This window comes from Cupressus sempervirens, chromosome 4 (genome assembly GCF_028749045.1).
Source record: "Cupressus sempervirens isolate cs-2001-9-10 chromosome 4, ASM2874904v1, whole genome shotgun sequence".
In the NCBI taxonomy this organism is placed as follows: Eukaryota; Viridiplantae; Streptophyta; class Pinopsida; order Cupressales; family Cupressaceae; genus Cupressus; species Cupressus sempervirens.
This window is the reverse complement of record NC_143121.1, coordinates 225148478-225166896: the sequence shown is the minus strand read 5'-3', so window position 1 is coordinate 225166896 and position 18419 is coordinate 225148478. Positions and strand designations below refer to the sequence as shown.

The 18419-nt window shown below is 34.5% G+C and overlaps 1 long non-coding RNA gene across 3 annotated transcripts; it reads right to left on the bottom strand.

Moving 5' to 3' along the window:
• Window positions 1-3616: 3616 nt before the first annotated feature.
• LOC149560816 (uncharacterized) lies at window positions 3617-17121 on the bottom strand. 3 transcript variants are annotated; one of them, XR_016363385.1, is made up of 5 exons: window positions 16967-17121; window positions 16590-16853; window positions 12094-12144; window positions 4526-4738; window positions 3617-4383 (listed from the first exon to the last, which is right to left on the bottom strand). It is a non-coding gene; the product is annotated as an uncharacterized LOC149560816 (long non-coding RNA). The 3 variants fall into 3 exon arrangements; XR_016363384.1 differs by having other exon boundaries at window positions 16594-16853; XR_016363386.1 differs by lacking the exon at window positions 12094-12144 and having other exon boundaries at window positions 16594-16853.
• Window positions 17122-18419: the final 1298 nt, after the last annotated feature.

Genomic DNA, 18419 nt, shown 5'->3' with positions numbered 1-18419 from the left:
CAAAGCTAAACTATTAGATGGAAAAGGAAACCTAGTTGGAATTGGAAATCAGACAAAGGGTAATTTATGTTACCTAGATCTCATTGAAAGTACATTTTTATTATCTCAAATAGAGGAAACTTGGCTATGGATTAAAAGGATGTGTCATGTTAACTTTGATAACCTAGTTACCATAAGAAAGAATAAAAGAGTAAGAGGCATACCTAACCCAAAGATACCTAAGATGGGAATTTGAAAAGATGAGTAAAAAAAGTTTCAGAAGTAAGTCTTACAATTCTAATGAAGTTTTGGAACTAGTTCATGCATATCTTTGTGGACCAATAGGTATAGAAAGCTACTATGGAGACATATATTTCATTATATTTATTGATGACTACTATAGGATGGTGATTGTAATGTTTTTAAAAGATAAATCTAATACTTTTCAAAAGTTTAAATGGTATTTATTTATAGTTGAGAAAGAAACATAGAAGAATATGAAATTCCTAAGACAAGATAAAGGAGGTGAATTCATCTCAAATGAATTAAATGAGTTCTACAATGAAAGAGAATCAAAACATAGGTATCAATACCTAGAACTCTATAGAAAAATGGAATAGCAAAAAGAAGGAACACACCCATCATGTAGTGTGCAAGAACACTAACCACTAAGAAGAATGTTACACCAAAATATTGGAGAGAAGTAATCAACACAAAAAGTCATACACTTGATCGAGTTTAATTAAATAAAGGTACAAAAAACCACCTTCTGAATTATGGTATGGTTACAAACCTAATGTTTGCTATCTCAGAGTATTTATAACCAAATAATATATCTTGAAAGATCCACAAAGAAAGAAAAACTTGATGCAAAAGTTGATGAAGGTATATTCCTAGTTTATTCCCATAAAAGTAAATCATCCAAATGTTTGGATCTTTCTACATTCAAATTCATACAATGTTCACATGTGAAGATTGATGAGTTTGCAAAAAGAAGTTAAGAATAGATCAGCAAGTAGCCTAAAGACTATATAAAGTTTGTTTACTATGAGGAGGAACCTAGGACTTTACCACAAATAGTTGAATCCAAGTAGTAGCAAAGTGAATCTAGCAAATTAATAATAGTACAACCTAAGTCACAGGTAGTACAACCTAAGTCCCAGGGAATGCAAACTGAATTGCAATCATAGATAGTGAAACCCAAGTTACAGTTGAAGGAACACCAATTTTAGGTAGATCACCTAAAGGATCCAAAAAAAAAGGCAAGAGATCATTGAGAACCAATGAACCAAGTTTAGAATCAAGAAAGAAAGATCCAAGACTTGTAAAATATGTTAGAAGACATCATGCACTTGAAAAAATAATTGGAAGAGAGACAGATGGCATACCAACAAGGAATAAATTAAAGGATGCATATTTTGTTAGTGAATTTGAACCTAGATATATAAAAGATGCTTTAGAAAATGAAGGTTCAATAGAGGCAATAGATGAAGAAATTGAGCAAATAGAAAATAATAAAACCTAGTATGTTGTATCTAGACCTAAGGATAAGAATTCAAACAAACATATAATAAATTCATCTATTGTTGAAAGAGTAATATTATATTGAAAACTTCATTTTTAGTACATAATAATATAGAAAACATTAAATATAGTAATAAAAAATTATTGGAGATAAACAAAAGGAAATTTGACAAGTGTAAGACATTATCCACATCAAGTCAGATAGCGATATTGTTATTAGGGCCCATCTATTTTTGGTGAAAACTTAAGTAACTATTGTGACACTAGATAGAATGGTGGATTTTGTATGGAAATTTGTTGGAGGTTTGCAATAGTTGAGATTCCATATTTCCAAATTTATGTTTCAAATCATATTGTTGTTTGTCTAACAGTTTATTAGTTAACTATAGGCAATGACATTTTTCTTTAACTAGTGATTAAACAAGTTAACTTCACCCAATCAAATTTCATTAGTTTTTTTTACTCACATCAAATTTTAATATTTCATAATGTAACTTGCACAATATTTAAGTTTGTAAAATGAAAGGTATTGTTATGACTTGGAAAATGTTAGACAAATATTTAGAAAATTTAAAATTTGCATCAGTGCAAAATATACTAAAAGAATGTATGAGCTATAAAGCAATCTTAGAACTACTAATAAATGTATCTACTATTTATTGCTAAAGATACAAGCCAAAAAGAACAAAAAAAAAAACTAATTTATAGTATTAAAAATTTGACTTCATAGATATCAATTTTTAATTAATGTTTATTGTTTTTCAAATTTCTTCAACATTCCCTAGAAAAAGAGAAAAAGATTTAATTTTTTAATTTTTTAAACCAATGTGCTTTAATGTTTAATGTTCTATAACATTCTATAAATCAAACCCTAAAAAAATACCAAATAAAGTCATAGAACATGTGAAGGGGCAAATAAATTCAATTGCTCAGCTAAAATTACCTAAGGCACGGGAAAAACAAGTAGAAGATAACAAAAGCACGATATGAGTGATATTTGCACTCATAGGGAGTAGCCATTGAGAGCATGAAATAGATTAACAAACCACTATGAATATAACCAGAGGCTTATGTTCAGAACATAGCGTGACATCATTTGATATTTGCAATTCTGTATAGATTTAACATTGAAGAAAATAGCTGAGAATTATCCCTAAAGTCACAATATTATTATGAATAAAGCATTGAACTAATTTGAAGAATACAAATATAGGTAATCTAACATGATTTATCTATAGAATGAGTCATTAAGAAGAAAACAATGAAGAATTATGCCTAAACTCACACTATTATTATTAATAAAGCATAACAAGTGTTGCGTGCAACATTAGTCCCTGCCTGAGCATTAATCCCTTCCTGTGGCAGGCTTCATGGAAAAGATGGATCAAATGTTCTTAGTCAGCACACAGCTTTAGTTCTTTTGCAAGTTGAAGATGAGAGAATGATGGAACTCAATAGAAATAGAAAACAATAAGCATTTCAATGTGGATAGGTGAGAACCATGGTGCCAACTTATTGATCCTAATTTCATAGAATTTAGTACTTGAAAAGATTCAACTACTCTAGGCACATGAGAGGTAGTGAGGGTAAATCACTCCATAGACTATAAGCCTTAGATGCTAACATCATACTTTTTTTCAAGAGGGATGAACAATCCTACCAAAGTAGCTTTCCCTACTTGATCAGATACAAGCAACCAATGTACATCCAAATCCATGGAGGCAAATTATAAGAAATACTTTCATAAGAAATACTTCACATTGTTGGGTAATACAAATTTGAGAGTAATCATGCATATGAGAGAGGTATAAGCCTTGGATGCTAACATTATACTTTGTTTCAAGAGGGATGAACAAAGCTACCAAAGCAGCTTTCCCTACTTGATCAAATACAAGCAAACAGTGTACATCCAAATCCATTAAGGAAAATTATAAGAAATACCTTCATAAGAAATACTTCCCATTGTTGGGTAATACAAATTTGAGAAGGTAATCATGCATATGTTATTAATGAGACTAGCATGTGATAATAGCAAGATGTGTAATTCCAAAGACGCTTTCCCTACTTGATCAAATACAAGCAACCAGTGTACAGCCAAACACATGGAGACAAATTATAAAAAATACTTATATAAGAAATGCTTTGAATTTACATAAGCTTCAAAAAAGAGAAAATTTAAATATTACTTGGGTCATAGTGCAGTTATGTACAATAGGTAATCATTGTTACCATTGGAGAAATTTAGTTCCAAGCACGTTTATATACATAAAACAAATATAAGTCAGGATACAAAATACAAGAATAGTGACTTGAACTAGATTCTCTTTGCAGGTAGTTGGTTCAACAAAAGCAAAGTGATTTGAATTGAGTTCTCTGTACAGGTAGTTGGTTTCACTTTTCATAGTCTTTGCATCTTTGAACAAAATATAAAATGAAGTAGTATATTATAAAGTGAATATTGCAGTTATTGTGGTATAGAATAGTATAGGGTTGGGGAGCTTAAATTTTTCGGATCCTTTTCAACTAAGATTATATTGCCATTAAGTGCAAATGAAAATGTACCATGTATGTTGAAACCTCTATGAGATAGACCGTTGTTGACATATTTTTCTTGTATTGCTTAAATGCTATCTTTGCTAGTTTAGGAATTTGTTCTTGTAGTAGCTTACCATGCATAGTGCAATCGATAGTTTCATTTGTAGTCTCTATTACACATTCGAGAAAGGGTTCTTCTGCAAATGTTGTGACTGTTGCACAGTCCAATCAGTGGAAAGACGTGGCCACAAATAGTTGGAAGGGTAGTGGTGGTTGGTGGCAAATAGTGTAGCGTAGTTGATAGGGTTACAAATTAGAATTTTTGGGTTTTAGTGTGCCAGTAACCTGCAAAATAAAAAATGTTAAGAGAGTTACATTTCCATGTAAATATATTTAGTATCATATGAATAAATTTCACTTCTTTAGACCACATTATTTCCAAGTAGGACATGGAGTAATAGAAGTGAAGATATATTAAAGAATTTACCTTGAAGATGGCAGAGACGAGGTCAGTAAGTGCAACTTGGTTACATTCAGCATTCAACTCATCAATGAAAGTTGTAGAGGTGGATTTAAAACCACATGGGTCCTTACCATTTCTTCCAGTGACACTTTTTAAGAGGAGTAATGGTGTTCTTGTTTTGGCAAGGAGTTTCTCTAGTCTAGCATATGCTTCTTTGTGGAAGTATAAAATGTAGAGCTGCAAATAAAAACCAGATTTTAGTGACTATAAATTGAAAGAGTGCAATTTTCATGAATGAGGGTTGGAATAATATGCAGAGAAGTTAACATACAAGTTAGTATACAATTGCCTTATCTAAAATTTTCTCTTCATCTTGAACATGTAGCAAACACCTAATGAACTAATGAGGTAGTTGCTTTGTGAATTAAATAGCTCTCCTATTTTTGTGCTGGGAATGAGTTTTTCCTTTTTTTTAAACCTATTGATAGTGTCAATAATTGTGTTTGATCAAAGCTGGAGATAGTATGCGACATCTCCTCTTTCAAACTAGGACTTTTTTCTTTATGAAGAAATTTGTTAACCATACACTTGTGCCTGGTTTTAGCTTAGGCATGAATTTCTAAATTAGATTGTTTGTTAGGTTTGTAGTAATTATCATCTGACCTTCTCTATCAATCATATCTAAGTGTGCTATTTTTTATCATGGTGAACTTAGTTGGTCCTTAGCAAATGTAGGGCCATATACAATTAGTATGTCATCTTCGAACACATTTCCAGATTGGGTTGTGTGAATGTCGAACATACTTGATATTTGATCCGGTTGAGCCCCTGTTCTGTCCATAGAATAGTGAGATTAATTTTTTTCATGGGAACAATAATAGTTTGTACAACTATGCCATGAGGTATAGAGACTATCTTTTGGAGTCCTGCATATAGTCGATGTCAAAATGAGGTGCAAGAGAACTTGCATCTTGTCCTCTACAAAAGAAAAGGCACAATTTAGTTTGGTGGCATAATGAGTATTGTGATGTCTAGCATATCATTAATATAAGATGGTAAGAAATAGAAATACACATAAGGTGGGGTGATGAATAGAAAGTTTGCATTACATTTGGTTAGAGACATATGCATCAGTTGGCAGCAAATAAAATGTTGATGACAAAGTTATAAAAGGAAGAAGTTGTTGTGCGAGATGCAATTTGCTGATTCATGTGAGTTATAGGTGAAATTGTAAAGATACAGAATTATGGTCTATCAACTATGCATCTAGTATAGTGAATTCCACATGGGACATGTCAATATTGTGAACCCAAATGTGATCTATTGAGCTTCCAACTTCTTTTGTTGGCTTGTAAGTGGTCAAATAGAATCTATGGAAATGCACGAATTCATGTTGAATGCTTCCAAAAATTACATTTCATATAACGTTAAAAAGCTATTCAATAGGTTATCTTGGTATCATGTAGTCAATTTCCAAGATGCAAGAGATCAATGGTTATTGATTCCAAATGTTTTCTTGCAAACATTGTTATTTGTAGTGATGTAGTTGTTTTTGCATGACATGTCAATAACCCATGTATGAACATTGCAAAATAGCAGTTGAAATGTATGCTGAGAAATTTGAGGTGATCTTGTGTCCTATGTCTAGTTTTTTGAAGGCATAGTACAATTCTATTCATTAGATCATGGTCATGGGCTATTTCTTGACCATGCATTATGAAGCTTCATGTACTCAAGGAATTTATAATGAAGTGGTGTAGTGGTTTAGAGGAAAGGCTATATTTAGGAGTCCATGTGGCAGATATTTGGAGTCAGTCCATTTCTTTGTCTACTTTTGGGGATAGTTTGAAGTTTTTATGTTCTAGCTCATGCATAAGGTAGACAGTAAGTCAATATTTCAGATGCCAGATAGAGCAATGTAGGCAAGGCCATGCTGGAAGACTTTATATGGATTAAATGCAAGAGCATCCATTTTTAGTCCTTGTGTTGTATGAATAGTTTTTGCACATGCTAGTTGGAAAGGGAATTGTGTCTTTGTACCAATATTTGTAGTTGTCCTCATTTTCTTAGCTATTTTTAGTGTTGGTGTCCAATATGGTGAAATAGAATTTTTGTATAAGGATCACATCTTTTGGCATTATAATTTTCCAATGGTGGGGTTATTGAATATATCCATGCAGTACTTGGGTTTCAATCAGAATTCCTAGTTTGATGTATATTATGCTAGGTAGTGATTATCTCTCTACTTGGAAATGGTTAGGGTCAATTGGCATGTCTATTTTGTCAATTTCTTTGAATATGTTAAGTTATGTTGGAAAATAGTTTAGCAATTTCCTAATATGTTCGTCAACAACTAAGTTTCTTTGAAACAAATAAAAAAATCTTGGATCATTCGGAGATAGCTTGTAACATTTTCTATTCATGGAAGCGAGATCATGATCTATTTGTTGGGAAGTTTTAGCATGGTTTAATATGGAGATGAATTGCTCATCTATTTGTCTGATAACATTGTTTAGTTCAAAGTTAAGTACATTGTCGAGACAAAAAGTGTATGGTAGCTTTTCATTATTTATTGTTGGCTATTCAAATGTCTAAGCATCGTAAATAGGTTGTGCTTGGTACAGGTCAACACAAAATATTAAATCAATATTTCCAAATGGCTTTGTTAGTATATGCTTCTTTTGGTAGTCTTTGATCAATGTTGTACAACATTCTAAAGCCAATGAGTGAAGCTTCATCAATGAGCAAGATTTACAGTTGTTCAAGTCTTTTGCTTAAGTGGTCTAGTGTATTTGAATCTAAGGGTAAAATCTTTGTAAAATTGCATTTTAGGTGGAAGATGGAGTGTGTAGTTCTGACACCTATATTGAATGTTGCTTTTCCTGTAGAGGCTACAATAACACCCTCGAGTTTGAGTGGGCCGTTGTCTAATTTCTTATCATAGATATGTATAAGTGATTAAAAGAGAACTTTAGCTATGAATGTCTTCCTTGTGCTAGTGCCACCTATCAAGAACAAATACAATGGTTTATGAGGTGCAAGTTTCTTTGAAATTAATACATCTTTCAATATGGTTTGTTGTTGTCTATTCAATTGTCTATGCAACTTGAAGTATTCATCATTACTAAGGAGGAATGGGTGTACAATTTCTAAGTGTGAAGAGTTGCAAGTTTCATGTGTAGACTTTGCATTTTTATAATGTTTAAGGTCATCCATCATATCATATCTATTTGTAACGTCGTGGTAGTTTTGTTTGTGCATCTAATTATCTAAGTCTATTTTTGGGTAGTTGTCATTGTTAGTTTCTATTGCAGCTTGTTCGATGTCTCCCCATTTAGTTCCTACCTGTGTTGTAAACATTTGTTCAATATTTGCGATCAGATTTCTTTTTGCATGGAGTGTTGTACTCCATATTTGGTGTCCAAGTAATAGTTATTGTTTAGTGTTTTTGAAAGGCATATATAGTATATACTTTTCTCAATAATAGTTTTCATAATCAATCTGTGGGTTGTACCTTACATAGTGTATGATAAGTGACCTTTTTCTCTTTTTGTATGTGTTGTATGGCTAGAGTAAAACATTGTGTACTCAGCTAATGATAAGTTGTCTAAGTGTGTTGGGTGATGCATATACTTGTTTACTGCAAAGATATACATAATTTTTTTAGAGTTGCCTAGTTCTTTTGCAAGCAACTTTGGACTTTTTAACATTAGGACTCTATTATCTGGTGGTGTAGTATTGATAAAGATAGTTCTCTATGAGCTCTTATGCAGTGGCAATGAAAGGACAAGGTGGATGGCTTGTTGGATAGACTTCTATTGATAGTTTAGCAATGTGTTGCCTAATTTTCTAATGAATTACACTTTGTCATTGTAAGCATATGTGCATTGCTCTCATAATCATCAAAATGCAAGTGATAGTGTTCAATCTTGCTTGGTCATGTATGAACTAAAGTAAGATGTTGTAGCATATCCATCTAAGATAAATTGTGTATCTGTGTTTGCATACCATAATTGGGGTACCTCTTTGACAAATGGATTTATCCAAATATCAGTTGGGTGTCATTGTAGGAGGACAATTCTCTATGTCAGTGTTGATTGCAATAGCAAGATGTATTTTGTTTCATTTATTTGGAAATTATCTAAGAAGTCCTCAAACATAGTTTCCTTTGTTTATTGTTTTTTCTAATTGTTTGATAATGTTTTTCACTTTTTCTTTTAGGGTTTTAGTAGTGACTACTAGGGGCTTTAATATTGTTGTCCTTCTCATTGTGCGCAATGGAAAGTTGAATCAACAAGATGACATTTTTTATTTTTTGCATGTTCTTGTATGATGATGTGTTTGCATTTTTGACAAATTTGCATCCAATAATGTTGTGTCACTTGAAATGTATTTATCAATGAAGTTTTGATGACAGTGTTTGGGGAATTTCCATATATGGGTGCATCCTTTATCCATAGCATGAAATGAAAGTGTTCATTTCCTTAGTTTTGGAATTTGGTTACAAAGAAGTAATCTAAAACTTCACCAAATATTTCGTGATTCTTTAGCATCATCTTTTAAAATGCGTTGATTCTGTTGTTGAAATAGTGACTGCAAAGCACTGGGTTTCTTCTAATTTTTAAGTCTAGGTCTTTGTATTCTAAATTGTCATTGTCCCAAATAGTAGAGGGCATCAAGTGCAATGCATTACATAGTGGGACCCAAAAATATTGTACAATTGTTAAGGTTACAAAGAAAGTTGGGGAGCCTAGTTGTCTAATCATTGCAAATATGTTTTTCCTGGTGTGTTCTAAATAATCAGGAGAAGTACAAATGCTCCTTAGAGAGAAAAACCTTGATGGTGATCTTATGACTCTTTCTAGGTTGGTGATGTTACGTACATCTTTTGTAGTTAACTTTTTCACTTGTAGTTCACCTTCTCATATATAGACCCATGCTAGTGACAATATTTGGTGGATAATGATTTTGATCACTTTGAAAAAGATATTTGTTATATGTGTGGAAAAATCATTGTTCTTATATATGAGTTCCCATTTTGCTATTTTTTGGTACAAGTTTTTTATATGCCTTGGTCGAGAAAAGCCATAGAAGAGTGTTGGGAAATTCATTTCCTCTGAATAGTTATCCTAAAATATACCTAGAGGTCTACATGCTTTAGACGAAGCAAATTCAATTATGGTTGTGTCAAGATCTTTGATGAAGTGTGCATAATTAAACCAATGAATAAGTTATTCAGTTATGAGTTCTTAATCATATTCAGCTAATATTTCATCTACATCTTTATCTTCTTCTATGTCTTGTTGCTTATGTTCTTTATTGTTGTTAAAGAGGCTTTCCCAGTCACTATTGATCATAATGTTCTCTTTCACATATAGTGATGTTTTTTATAGCTCTACTAAGACATGTATGACACATGTAGACCAAACATTACCCTATGCATAAGAACTTTCATATTCTAACTTGCGCTTTAGTCAAACAACTATTATTCTAGCTTCATCCATTTGTCTAGGAAATGCTTCCTAGACTCTATCAAAATATACTGACACATTGATGATTGTACCATTTAATCCATATTGTGCTCTTTTGTATCCTAGTTGTCAAATTTGTGTAAAAAAAATTTGGAGTGGGACTTGTCTTTCTTCTAATGTGGTCAAGCCATGAACAAAATTGATTTGTGTATTGTGTTGCATGTTGTATGGTGATGCAAAGGGAAGCACTTTACCAAGTGTCACGGAATCTATACATCACTTGCAAATAGCTTGGCCTAATGAAATCATCTTTGTGTTATTTGAAATAGATATATATGACAATTCATGTACTAATGCATTGTCAACCTTGTATATGTCCTTGTGGAAGCATAGCATTTTTGAAGCATGATTGTGTGGGTACATCACAAAGACTATATAGGTATAGCCTAATGGATTTGTCAACTACATTGTTTGTGGTACTTGCATGTGCAACTCTAGCAAGGTAGTGAAGTTGCCTCAGCCTACAAAAGCAATTTTCCTTTCGCCTTATGTAGGGGAATGTTTTTTATTTGCAAATTTGTTAGGTGCAATAGGTTCATCTTGTGCCACCCGCATTTTGTTTGTGTCCTTGTTGCAGATTGCTATGTTTATCAAACATAATGAATGATGGGTAGTAGACTTTATTGAAGGAACTTTTAGAATTTGTGCTTTGGGCATGCTTGATACAATAGTGTTGTAAGTACCTTGTGATGTAGAAGCATTGGTAACTACCTCATTTAATGGCCTGTAATGATAGTGGCCTGAATTATTGGGAAAATAGATTAAGGTAATATATCTCTTTAGTTCTTGGCAATTGCAGTATATATGAGGTTGTGGTTGTTGAGATGCCAATCATACATATATGGTTAGCTGGAATATTTGAGATAACCACAATAAATAGTATTAAGATCCTTCAAGGCCACTTGTAGAATATAGAATACAAATCTTTGAAATTAGTACTCATATTTGTTCAAAATGTTGATTTGTTGTTGGAGGGTGTTGCAGCTATTTTAAGGGTGACATGGCAATGGTATCTTGCATTTTCATAGCATTAGCCAATGATTTAGCAATGACTAACTATAAAGCTATTGCTTCAAACCAATTGTTGGCTAGGAAGGCTATGGCAGCAAACATACTTTTGCCACATGAAGCACTAAATGTGTTAAGTTGGGAGAGGCTAATGTTGGTTAAAGCTTGACCGACATGCTCCAAGTGTCCTCTCGAGTGTAATGTATAATGGGGATGCCTAGTCAAGGGTCTTGTTGGGAATTATGTAAACTTTTCCTTGAAAAAAGAGGCTTGTAGTGCCCTGATGTTGGATTAGTGTCATGGAAAAGTATCAATAGTAGAGGATGAGATGCATATATATGAAAATTTAGATATGGTTTCCTATGTGTTAATGGCCAAAGCAATATAGGGAGTTTCAACCATCATCCTAGCCAATGAATACAAAATGTGTCACCTCAACTTCTTGTTTCACCAACTAGATTCGTTCTTGCTACTAAAAATCACATCCTACATAAGTAGGTGGTTGGATCATGTACGACATGAAAGTCATATAGTATTGATGGGTGTATTTTATGTTGTAACCATCTTAGAGCAGTAGCACAACCATTGTGTAGGGATTCCAAGAAATAGCTTATGGTTCTATTGTGTAGCTCATCGATTATGGATTTGCCATGAACCAAGACATGTATTGTGTTAAACAAGTAGTCACCAATAGTGTAGTTGAAAGAATTAATATAGAAGCAATGGTGATTTTCCAAAGCTTAATTAATTGATAGTATATGTGGTTGGGAAGCTAATTTAGATGACTATATGTCTCAACTATGACAGGAGTTCGCGAGTTCTATATTGTTTGGAATGATCTCTTTGGTGACATATTGTCTGTTAAATATCAGGTTTAATCAAATAGAAGGCTATTCTAGAGAAAGTGTTCCAATTACGAAAGAAGATGTTTGAATACTTATCTTTTTAGTTGTATTTACAAATGAACTTAAATATGAATAGCATGCATGTAAAAAGCATCTACAGAAATGTCATTTTGGAAAAATTGCAAGGTTATGGCAATGGACGACTTACCTGAAATGTTGCAGATGAAGAGAGTGATGAAATATTGGGAGCATGAACAACCTACAAAATAAGTGAGATCCTTAGTGAGTTTTATTAGATAGCACATATGAGTTAGGGAGCCTTAATACTGACAAAGATAATAGATAGGAAAAACTACAGTAGTCATGTGTGGCAGTTAAAACTAATATTGCCTAGAATAAGGAAGTGCACTTGAGAGTTTAACTGAAGGATAAACAATAATTTGAGAACTTGAGATCACCATAAAGCACACTCTATTTTTGAAAAACAAATAAAACTATACTAGATTAGAAGATATAAATCATTCTTTGAGAGGTACGTACATAATGCATGTGTTATAAGATGCATCTAATTATGATTGTTGAATTTGAAATATGTATAATATAAAAGTTAAGAAATCTATTAGAATATGGTAGATATTTGTAACAATTCAAATCAAATACAGACAACTTTAAATTATTTCTACTATTACTGCTCTATGGTGGTTTTTAGAAAAATTATTTTCAAAATCATTTGTTGGCTATGACTAGCAGTTTGAGGAATATACTATGGTGAATAGGAGCAATTTACATGAAGATTCTTTTTATCAGGCATATATTTAAGAAATGCACTTAAAAGTTTAATTGAAGCATAAGCAATAATTTGAGAACTTGAGATCACCTTAAAGCATGCTCTATTTTTGAAAAGCAAGCAAAGATGTACTAGATTAGAAGTTGTTAATATGCACACCCATGCAAATACATCTCAATAGCATCACTCAATCTTGTGTATTTCTCAAAGACATCAAACTCATTGCTATAAATATCTGATGCCTTGCACCCAAGCATTGATTAGAGTGGCTAACACTAGAAGTTTGAGGAATATGCTATGGTGAATAAGGAAGAATTTACATGAAGCATTTTTTCATCAGGAATATATTTAGGAAGTGCACTTAAAAGTTTAATTGAAGAATGAGCAATAATTTGAGAACTTGAGATCGACCTAAAACATGCTCTATTTTTGGAACAAATAAAGTTGTACTAGATTAGTAGCTATAAATCATTCTTGAGAGGTATAGAGATGCACACCCATCTAGATATGTCTCAATGGCATCACTCAATCTCATGTATTGGTCAAAGAATTCAAACTAATTGCTGTAAATATATCTGGTGCCTTGCACCTGAGTATTGATTAGGGTTGCTAACACTGCCAATTTGAGGAATATGCTATGGTGAATAAGGAGGAATTTACATGAAGATTCTTTTCATCAGGCATATATTTAGGAAGTGCATTTAAAATTTTAATTGAAGTATGAGTAATAATTTCAGAACTTGAGATCACCCTAAAGCATGCTCTATTTTTGAAAAACAAATAAAGTTGTACTAGATTAGAAGCTGTAAATCATTCTCTAAGAGGTACAACTATGCACATCCATCCAGAGATGTCTTAATGACATCACTCATTCGGTGTATTGCTCAGAGACATCAAACTCATTGCTTGTAATTGTCTGATTCCTTGCACTCGAGCATTGATTAGGGTGGCTAAAATCATGAATTATAAAACTGACCTGTCATATTAGAAAATATCTAATAGTAAAGTTGGTCGAATAATCTTTTATTTTTAGCTATAATGAACTCCATAATAAATAACCCTCCTATGTAAGTAGAGACAGTAATGGCGTATTGTACTTGAGTTACTTGCATTGATGCTCTGCTCTTGATGTGATGATTCATGATTCCATAATATGTTAGTTGACCAAGTTCATTACCTTAGGCAGCCTACCATAGAAAATATCTTCCTCTTCTAATAACTAAATCAAATGATTGGACAAGGAAGTCTTGACAACCTCCTATGTTCACAAAGCCTAATGACTTGCCTTAGAAACACCAAGGTATAGTAGGTCTTGCATATTGCGGATACCATGTGTAAATGGGGATTGAATTGAAAACTTAAATTGGCCTTAGAGATTTTGGATGTCTTGGAAACATTAATTTATGAGCATCTTCCAAATTGTAGCGATTAATGAACTTTTCTAGTCATTGTAATTGTATTTTGAATAAAACATATCAAACCTTATCGAAACATGGTCACACTATTTGTAGCAATGAAAGAACAAGCCCGACATGGATTTTTGGAGAAGGCTTTTAATGGAAGCAAAGAATGCTCCAATAAATCAGAGCTAAGACAACGTGGAACTGCTCATAGATCTTATAAATTTGCTCACTAGAATTTATAGAATGTCATGAGAAATCACTGCTCACTTCACATTCATTAAAAAAAACTCACTCTGTTATTGCATATTCTGGAAAATCCTTCTACTGCAGCTCGCAAAACTGATATGTTTTTCTGGAGCATTAGAAGCCAGTTGGAAAGACCTGCTACTGTGGAATGCATAATATTTTTTTGTAATTCTCCTTGAGGTATGAATGGTTGAATGGACATGCTTCTCTTGCAATAGATTTAATATTGGATGGGTGCATTAAAAATCTCTATTATTGATATTAGCTTGTATTCACCCATGTCACTGCTTAAATCTGTATTATTATTGTCCATGTTGCAGGGTTATGTACACTTCAGCATTGGCGTTATGCATGATTAATATAGGTCTAGTGGTGTTGCCTGTTGTTGATTGAGAAGACTTCTACAATAATCTACTGTAGAAAAAGACATACAAGGAAGGCTTTTGAGCTATGTGCATCTACATTATTATGGAAATGAGGTGTAGTTGATACAGTTAACATCAGCAACATACCCTGAGCCATGTCGAGTCAGTCAGTGAAGCATTCAAGGTAGGGGACTGCTCAAGCTTCTTCATTCAATGTTTATTCAGTCTTGGTGAAGCAGGGATCTCAAGATATTGTTCGAAGTCAGGGAATGCACATGAGAACAATATGTTCCCAGCTTGTAGCGGTGAAAAATGGCATCTATAATTGCGGATTGCACATATTTAAGGCAGTGACATGTATGTTAAGATTCATTAGAAATATATGAAGTTGTGGTTCAGAAACTCTCCATTACTAGAAAGAAATAACAAGTGTAAAAAAAAACTGCAATAGAATCAAATGTGGAGCTTTTCACATGGTTATTTCCAAAGGCAAAGTCATAGCATGCACAGATTAAAATTTAAAAGAACCATTAAAGCCCCAACATTATAAAACCATAAAATTTATTGTTATGAAATTAAGGGTTTTGGGAAGAATGCAAAGGTTAGCTCTACAGAATGGTCGAGGAACTAGGTTGGTGTCAAAGAATGTTTCAGGGAATGAATCCTGAGGGAGCTCCTAAAAACCAGCAAAAATAGGAAGATGCCTACTGTAAAACATGTGAGACCACACACAAACAATACAAGGTAATAAAGATTGCTCAGCCATTTGATAGAGAAAGAACAAAATGACTCTTTCATAACTGCATAGAATGGAACTCTAAAGCAAGTAAATGAAAATAATTCAGAAAACTACCTGCAAATCTTAATGGGGGCCTACAGGTGAAACAAATTATGCTCGGTAAGAAAGATACAGTTGTTGGATTTCTGTGTTGAACACTTGCACTTGCTTACAAACCCCTACACAAATCTGAATAATGAATGACAAGAAGCTTGAAATGTAGAAAATCTTGTACCAGAATTTACGAAAAAGATTTAAAATTAAAAGAAGCATGCAAAAAGTCATACACTATAGAACCATAAAATTAAGGGTAAAGGTCTCAGACAGATCAGAATTGCAAGAACTACCCTACGCTTTGGCAGTTGCCATCTGAACAAGAAACAAAAAAAAAAATTTCGCATACCATTAAACAAAAGAAGTAAAGGGTGCGCAGCTGGAAGGCCAAATCAACGATGCCCATTTTGAGAAATTGAGCACAGGCCACAGCAATGAAGGGACCCAGGTTGGAAAGTAATTGCAGCTAAACATGCAAGAGGAACTTCTTGCAGGCTGTGCATATGACAGGTAGAAGGTGGGTTTGTCATTTTAGTGGATTTTACAGAAACAAAATTCAAAATAGAAAATTGAAGAGATACCTTGAAAAAATTCAGAATAAACTAAATGAACAAGGAAAGCAGAAATGGAAAATAAAAATAAAGGAGATACCTTGAAAAAATTCAGACTAAACTAAATGAACAAGGAAAGCAGAAATGGAAAATAAAAATAAAGGCATTTTTTTGACATTGCCCAATTCCCAAGGCAGAAACTAATACACAAGTCCAATGAAAACATAAGTCCCCGCCTATGAGCGGCAGGGACTATGAAAGTTGGGTACGTACGAGCAGTGGGAGCATTGAACAACTCCAGTGCATAGGTATAATTATGATCCTCCGCAAAAGTGTTACTGGTAATCACATCAGGAAAACATAACCAGACTTGATGTCTACAAAATTGAATCTCTCAGAGCCGAGACAATAGCATAGTCTCGAGAATTCACAAAACCATCAGACTTGTAAACGAAAAGCAAAACACGGAAGACGCCACCTCGAACACGAAAAGAAAGAAAGAGAGGAGGGACACCGATACCTACTCAGAGAAGTGGGACACCGTCGTGTCAGTGCCTCAGCAGCGCCGTCGGGTCAGTGCCTCTGAAAAGAAAGACAGAGAGGAGGGACTCCGATTCCTCCTCAGAGTTGATTGGGTGCAGCATCTCGAAAGACACCTCGGACTGGCCACCCAGAGATGAACGGTGGAAAGACCCAGAGCCTTTCCAGGGCACACCCGACGAGCCGCCCCAAACGGTGCAATCCTCAGCAGCGCCGTCGTGTCAGTCCCTCTGAATATCATCTCCTGCATGCAACCAACAACACGCAATGATTAATGTCAGGAGAAAACAACATGGGACAGGATTCAAGATGTATCACAGTCGAAGAATAACAAGATGCGATCTGGTTTCATCATACCCAGAGAACAGAGATCATGTCTTCGTCGTCCAGCTTATCCTCTCCATTCAGAGACAAGATCCACAAAATCGGCGTCGGCGGTGTCGTGATCCTTATCTTTGAGTCGGTGCTTCACGAAACCTCTCACGCGTGGGACGAGGGTTTGGCCAGAAAATGAGAATGCGAATGCAAATGAATTCCTTGGCACCTATCGATAAGGCTTCCTACTATGGAGCTCCTTCAATACTAGAGTGGGGCGGAAAGAAAAAAATGGTGGCCCACATTGCAACAGAAGCTGGAGAGTATGTGGGCTTCCATGTACGAAAGCCATCCGAAGCCCAGGCAGCTCAGATTACTGCAGTTTTGCGAAGAGTAAATGCGAAAAGTAAATGCGAAAAGTGTTTTTTATTGGTTTGGAAATGAAACTAATCCTGACAAACGCAGGAAACAACAATCTGAAGCGAGAAGTACGCGGTTTCCCTGTTGATATTGTTTCCAATGCGGTTGTTGTTCACATTGTTTAAACCATCCATGTGTTCTACTCCCTATTTAAATACAATACTTGGGAATAGAACACATGGATGGTTTAAACAATGTCAACAACAACCGCATTGGAAACAATATCAACAGGGAAACCGCCTACTTCTGGCTTCAGATTGTTGTCTCCTGCGTTTGTCAGAATTAGTTTCATTTCCAAACCAATGAAAAACACTTTTCGCATTTACTTTTCGCAAAACTGCAGTAATCTGAGCTGCCCGGGCTTCGGATGGCTTTCGTACACCAGAAGCCCACATACCCTCCAATATCTGCTTCTGTTGCAATGTGGGCCACCAATTTTTTCTTTCTTTCCGCCCCATTGGAGTATTGAAGGAGCTCCATGCGAAGCAGCTGAACGAGACACGGCTCATATCGACAAGGCTTCCTATTATGCGGAATCCCCTAGGCCCAGGAATGGCGGCGCCGCCCTTCTTTCTGGCCACGGTCCATGCACATCCATGCAACCACAACGGCGCAGGAGGCCACCAGCAGAGTTGCGGCGGACAGTATTGTGCAGCATGTACCCACGCCCGTCCTTGGCCAATAGAGGAATGACATAATAGAGCCACCAACTTCCTCGTCCAGAGCTCCCACTCCCACTACCGCTCTCCATTGCACGAGGGATGAAAATGACAATGACAAATGCAGAGGACTAGCGAGATCTAAATAGTGACAAGCTCAAACTGAGCACAGAGTGTGGACGCGAATAAGACTCAGATTGGTGCATTTTATATAGAGTTCTCAACCCTAAGCCTAATGAATGAGCTGAAAAATAATTGGGGGCTCTATTTCCTATGACGAAGCACAACCGTCCATTTTCACTTTTGAAATTTCTGTCTTTCCAACAACCAATAAACACATTTCAAACACATGGGAATTAAAGCGAAATATGGCCATTTCAAATTCTGTTCGTCCATTTCAAATTTTGTTTTTTCCC